General features: G+C 41.4%; 1 pseudogene; it reads right to left on the bottom strand.

Annotated features, from left to right (window-relative positions):
* Window positions 1-998: 998 nt before the first annotated feature.
* On the bottom strand, window positions 999-2,159 carry LOC149121679 (ADP-ribosylation factor-like protein 6-interacting protein 6 pseudogene; annotated as a pseudogene).
* Between the last annotated feature and the right edge of the window lie 4,564 nt (window positions 2,160-6,723).

Here is a 6,723-nt window from a genome sequence, read left to right as displayed (position 1 = left end):
CTACTTGTTATAAACTTTCCACTAAATGCTACTTTTTGCTGTATCCAAAATTTTTGATAAGTTATGTTTTCATTATTATTTGTTTCAAAGTTTTTAAATTTTCCTTTTGATTTCTCCTATGATACACTGTTCAATTAAAAGCATGTTGTTCAGTGTCCATGTGTTTGTATATTTTCTAGAGTTTCTTATGTTGCTACTTTCCAGCTGCATTCCATTATGGTCAGAAAAGATATATGGTTTAATTCCAGTTAATTTTTAAAAATTTATTGAGACTTGTTTTATAGTCTAGAAGATGGTCTATTCTGGGAAATGCCCCATTCATTGCATGCTGCAGCTGTGACATAAAATGTTCATATCTGTAGATAGGAATTAGATCCATTTGGTTAATAGGTTAGGTTAGCTCTGTTTGTTCATTATTTTTGCCTCACTGATCTGTCCATTGATGAAAGTGGGATGTTAGAGTCTCTAATTATTGCATTGAAGCTAATGTCTCCCTTTATATTCCTTATTTTGTTTTAAGTAGCTGGGTACTCTAGGATTGGGTGTACAAATATTCACATATTTCTGTAGAATTGACCCCTTAATCATTATATACCTTTGGATTTTAAAATAAGTTTTGACTTAAGGTCTATTTTGTCTGATATTCTGATATGAAGGTAGCTACTTATATTTGCTTTTGATTTACATTTGCATGGAATGCCTTTTTTCAACATTTCAGTTTCAGTCTATGTGTATTGTTGTTGCTGAGGTGTGTTGCTTGTAGGCAGCACGTAATTTTTTTAATCCAACCGGGCAGTATCTGTCTTTTTTTTAAGTGGAGAATGTAGTCCATTTGCATTCAAATATATTATTGGTAACTAATGAATTGGTCTTTGCATTTTTGTGTATTCTTATTGTTTGTTTTGGATCTCCTTCAAACTATTACTAGGACATTTTCTGCCATCACATTCTTTAACTGTGCTGGTTATCTTTCCCTATTTCTGTGTAGCACATCCCTAGGTATCATTTGTAAGGTTGGCATAGTGGTGACAAATTCTTTCCATTTTACATAGTCTTGGAAGGACTTTGTTTCAGCTTCATTTATAAATGTGTGTGCTTCTCTGAGCACATTATTCTGGGATGGCAAATTTTCCTTAAGGACTTGAAATGTATCTCTCCATTCTCTCACAGCATATAGGGTTTCTGTTCAGAAATCTGCTGTGTGGATTTCCATGAGGCACCATGCTACAGAAAGAGCAGCCACAATGCCATTCAAAATGGCCAGGCTATAGCCCATGTGGAAGGAGTGTCCTGTCAGTTTCTTGAACCTGGAAGGTGCGAGAGGAGTAGGAGGAAACATTCCTGGTTCAAAAGAATCAAAATAAGTCACTATCCAAGAAAGCTGCAACAGGAGAATCCAGCAGTTAGGGATATTATAAGCAGAGTCCAGAATCTTAACAGCCCAGTGTCTATGCCATCTTCACTTTTCAAATTCTCAGCATACAACTCTTTAACGACCAGGTAGACGATGGCGAGCAGAAAGGCAAGGAGGATGGCGAACAGCAGCGAACACAGAATAGAAAGGACCTGAACCGGCCACCGCCGAGCCAGAGTTCAGCTTCCCGCAGCAGCCCGAAGACGCCATTGCGCTTCTCTGGCTGCACCAGCGACCCATCTCCATCTGGCGGGAACAGAGAACCCCTCTTGGACGCCGACGACGGCCCAGCCCAGAACTTTGCCCGCAAGTCGCGGGCCACTTGGTTGCACCCCTCCTCGTCGTCGACTTCGCCTTCACCCCAACTGTCCACCTGAGAGAAGGCAGGGTACTGCGAGGTGCCAAGGCGGCGGCAGCACGGCACCGAACGCCTCCCGCTCTTCACAAAAGACTTGGCGGGAAAGATGGCGAAAACCGCCGAGGTCCAAAGTCTCTCACTGGCCCCGCCCCGCGACCGCAACAGCCAATCAGCGGCAGGGCGCCGCTGCAGCCTCCACCACCTGGCCCAGGCTCGCAGGGGTGCGAGGGGGTGGGCGGGGCCCAGAGGGAGCAGTAGGCTAGCCGGAGAGGCTGGACTACCTGGGACCGCGGGCGGATTCTGGGGTAGCAGGCGAGAGCGAGCGCAGGAAAACATACAGGGGACAGGCAAGCCAAGGCCCCAATTAGCCGGATTGCGTCTCCCCATCGTGCTTAGTCCTGGCCACCATCGCGCCTTCCCCAGGCAAGTGCACGCCCCAGCATTCCCACAGTCAACCCTTTTCTTCTGTAAACCTCCCCTGGTCAAAATCAGCATGTCTTTCCCCTAATCACACATCTTGGATCCTCCTGCATAGTAATTGATTTAAAAATAGTTTTAGGGGCCGGTGCAGTGGCACAGTGGGTTAAAGCCCTGGCCTGAAGCACCAGCATCCCGTATGGGCGCCGGTCCTAAGAATTAGTGTACTATATGAAAGACAGTATTTTATATGTGAAAGTAAGATTATGACAATGAAATGAGAAGAATATTTATTTCTTATTATTTCTTTATTTGAAAGAGAAACAGAAATCCCCAGTCCTCTGGTTCACTCTTCAAAATATATAATTTAAGATTAAAGAAAAATGTTAATATTAAAATTTCACAAACAGAAATGTAATAAACTGTAACAAATATACATAGAATTATTTAGGACTTGTCAGGTCATTTATTCAACGATGAGGAAAGCTTGGTTGAGTATTTCTACCATTTCTTTCTCTTTATCTGTATTTCCATTTTCTTAAGCCTTTTAACGTCTTCCATATTCATAATTTCCCCCTTGCTTATTATACTAACTTCCACAGAAAGTGATAATTGTTCAAATTCTACTTAAGGAGTCTGAAATTAAAAGTCTTAATTTCAAAAGGATGATGTGTATGACATCTTAATCATGAATATATAGTATTTGGGCAGATTACAATTTGGGCAGACTAAATGAAAAGAAATAGATTTTAGCTGGGAAGATCTGGCTGAGAGATGCATGTACAGTGTCAGAATGCAGAAAGGAATGGCAAAAATAGTAGTCTTTCTCTGATTCCCATAGGCCATGGAGAAAACTTCAGGCTGAGCATGTTGGAATAGAAATTATGCTCTCTTTTTCAACACACTGAATCAGACCAGAAATCTCTTTAGATTTAACTGACACAGAGTTCTAACAATTCTCTTTAAGGAGTGCCTGTGGCAATTTTCTCTGCAGGCTTTCCCCTTTTCAGGGGCAAAAATCATAGTGACAAAAGTCTCCCAGAACACTAAAAGGTAACTCAAAATATTGAATTAATCAGACCCTTTGTTCAATGAAAAATGTTGGCTTCAAATCTCATGGGCAAAATAATATATCTGCATGTTTTAATTTGATCTGTAATAATTATGGAAAAGGTTGTACTATCTCTCTCAGTTTTCTAACCAATAAGTGGGATATAATAATATTTTCAGTTGAAAAAAGGTATGAGTATTCTTGTATAAAATATACAGGATGCAAGAAATTCAAACGATTTAAACAAATTTTATTTTAAGGATATGAATATTCATTTTAATGGATTTAATTTCTAGATGAACTTTCCTTTAAAAAGTATTTATTTATTTGAAAGAGAAAGTGAGTAACAGAAAGAGATAACTAGTGACTGCTCTTGCACCCTCACTCTCTAATTCACTCTCCAGATGGCCAAAACAGCCAAGGATGAACCAGGCCAATGTCAGGAGCCTGAAACACCATCTCATCTCCTACCTTTGTGGCAGGGGGCAAAGTACTTAGAACATCTTCTACTGCTTTCCCAGGTGCATTAGCAGGGAACTGGATGAGAGGCAGAGCTGCCAGTCCTCAAACTTCCTGCCCCAAGTGCATGGAAATGTACATACCCAAGTCATCAAGTCACCATCACACAGATGCTGCGTACTTCAGCACTGGTCTCCCTCACATGCTCTCATGGTGCATCCCAAGTGACCTGCCAACCAGTTTGTGCTCAGGCTCTCCAGTGTCAAGATCCATCCATCCAATGGCCTATCAGCTGCAGCTCCAAGCCACCAGCAAGTTCAAGAGCCCAGTCAAGATGATTTGCTGATCCCCCACCCAACCTGTCCCTCAGTCTTTGACACCTCCATTAATTTGCTGCCATCCTTTCAGGAACATTCCTCTATGGTTTTTAGTTTAAATTAAAGGAGTCACTATTGTGGTGGAAATATAAAATAAAGGAAGAAAAGGCAAAAATATTGCCATATTGCCATTTCTACAATATGGGATAAGGCATTGCAGATGACGGTTTTCTCAGTGTGCCAAATGAACTTCTTCCAGTGAGAGAAATGAGACAAAGTCTTGCACAGTAAGAAAGGTCACAGTTTAAAAACTGTGATGACACTATCTGAGCCTGGAGTTTCTCCTGAAAGAAAGTTCATTTCCAATGCGGTTTCTGAGGACATCTGGTCTTATTTTTTCCTCCTTTTGATTGTTATTTCTATGTCACACTATAATACACCACTCATAGCCTTGATGTTAATCTTACATTTGATTTTTTTTTTTTTTGACAGGCAGAGTGGACAGTGAGAGAGAGAGAGACAGAGAGAAAGGTCTTCCTTTGCCGTTGGTTCACCCTCCAATGGCCGCCGCGGCCAGCGCGATGCGACCGGCGCACCGCGCTGATCCGATGGCAGGAGCCAGGAGCCAGGTGCTTTTCCTGGTCTCCCATGGGGTGCAGGGCCCAAGCACCTGGGCCATCCTCCACTGCACTCCCGGGCCACAGCAGAGGGCTGGCCTGGAAGAGGGGCAACCGGGACAGAATCCGGCGCCCCGACCGGGACTAGAACCCGGGGTGCCGGCGCCGCTAGGCGGAGGATTAGCCTAGTGAGCCGCGGCGCCGGCCTTACATTTGATTTTAAAGGCCATTATTTTCAATTGTGCAGGTTTTTTTCTTAATAAAAGATCTCTGTGGCCAGTGCTGTGGCCTAGCAGGTAAAGCTGCCACCTGCAGTGCTGGCATCTCATATGGACACCAGTTTGAATCCTGGTTGCTTCACTTCTCCTCCAGCTCTTTGCTATGGCCTGAGAAAGCAGTGGAGGATGACCTGAATCCTTGGGCCCCTGCATCCACATGGGATACCTGGAAGAAGCTCCTGGCTCCTTGCTCCTGGCTTCAGATCAGCACAGCTCCAGCTGCTGTAGCCATTTGGGGAGTGAACCAGTGGATAGAAGGGTTCTCTCTCTTTATCTGCCTCCATAACTCTGTCAAATAATAAAATAAATAAATCTTAATAAAAGGCTTCTGAGGTTTTTGAGTTAATGATTTCTTCCTACAGGCAACATGTTTCTCACTGCTTTCATCTCCTTTCTAAATACTGCCTTTAAGGTCATAACCATCTATGGCCACCCTAGGTAAACTCATGACCCCTTCCAACTCTTCCTCTCTCCCTCTTTTCTGGTTTATCGTTCTCATTACCATCTCACTAACATCTCACATGGAATTCACCTTGTTCATTGTCCTCCCCTATTAGAATGCCAGCTGCAGTATCTCCAGCACCTAAAAGCATGCTAGACACAAAGTGGCATTAAGTAAATATTCACTGAAATAGTGTGCTGTTCATATATATTAAAAGAAAGCATATACCTTTGACTTTCAGTATGGTTGATGGTAGCAGACATATAACATTAAGAGTGTATAAAATAATGAAACCTGGAGCACAGAGAAGATACATGGAAGCAGTGAAGGAGGTGATAACTGATATAAGTCATGAAGTTGGATATAGGAGAGTATTTCAGGCAAAGTGAGAACATTGCAAGGACTTATGAGAGAGAAATGGAGAGGGGGTGGTCATTTGGCTTGGCAGTTATGAAACCTTGAACCATATTTGAGTACCCGGGTTGGATAACTGCCTTCTGACTCCAGGTTCTCACTAATGCAGATCTGGGGAGGCAGTGTTGATGGCTCAAATAATTGAGTTCCTGATACCTATTGTATGCTAAGTGAACTGAGTTCCCAGATTCCTGCTGGCTGGCTCTGGGGCAGTAAACCACAGAATGAGATATCACCTATGTCTTTCAAATAAATAGCCATTTTTTCTTAAAATATTCAATTAGGGTTGAAATTAGTCTTAACTGTTAAGACTACCACATCCCATACTGGGGTGTACCTGTTTGTGCTCTAAATTATAGATTTCTGCTAATGCAGATAACTGGGTACAGTAGTGATGGACCAGGTAGTTAGGTTACTGTTTCCCAAATGGGGTATGTGGATTGAGTTCTTGATTCCTAGTTTCAGCACAAGTTGAGGACAACTTTAGGCATTTTTGAAATGAGCTAGCAGATGGGAGTTTTCTCTTTTTGTCACTCTCAAACTCATTCTCCCTTCTTCCAGTCCTCTCAAGTAAGTATATTTTAAAAACTCAATTAAAAGATAAAGCATTTCCAAGATAAGTAAATATTGATACTTAAGTTAATTTACTGTTATTTCATAAAATACTGATATTCATGTTTGCACAGAATAGGTTGATATAATAATTTACAATCATTTTCTAATCACAAACATATTATGCTAATTTTTCCACTGTTAATAGAGTATTACTACACTATTCTTCAGCAGAGGAAATATCATATTTTTACATTTGAAATAGTGTATTTGTTATTCTTTTACAGATATGAGTTTGCTAAAAAATTCAGTAGTTTATTTGGTATAGGTAACTAAAGGATTAATTTTCCAAGAATTTTTGTCTTTATTCTTGTTTAAAATTGAGATTGCTCAAGAATTCAATA

This window comes from Oryctolagus cuniculus, chromosome 16, assembly GCF_051225735.1.
Source record: "Oryctolagus cuniculus isolate XC-2025 breed Fujian yellow rabbit chromosome 16, ASM5122573v1, whole genome shotgun sequence".
NCBI lineage: Eukaryota > Metazoa > Chordata > Mammalia > Lagomorpha > Leporidae > Oryctolagus > Oryctolagus cuniculus.
Note: the sequence above shows the minus strand (reverse complement) of the source record. Positions and strands in the feature narration are given on the sequence as shown.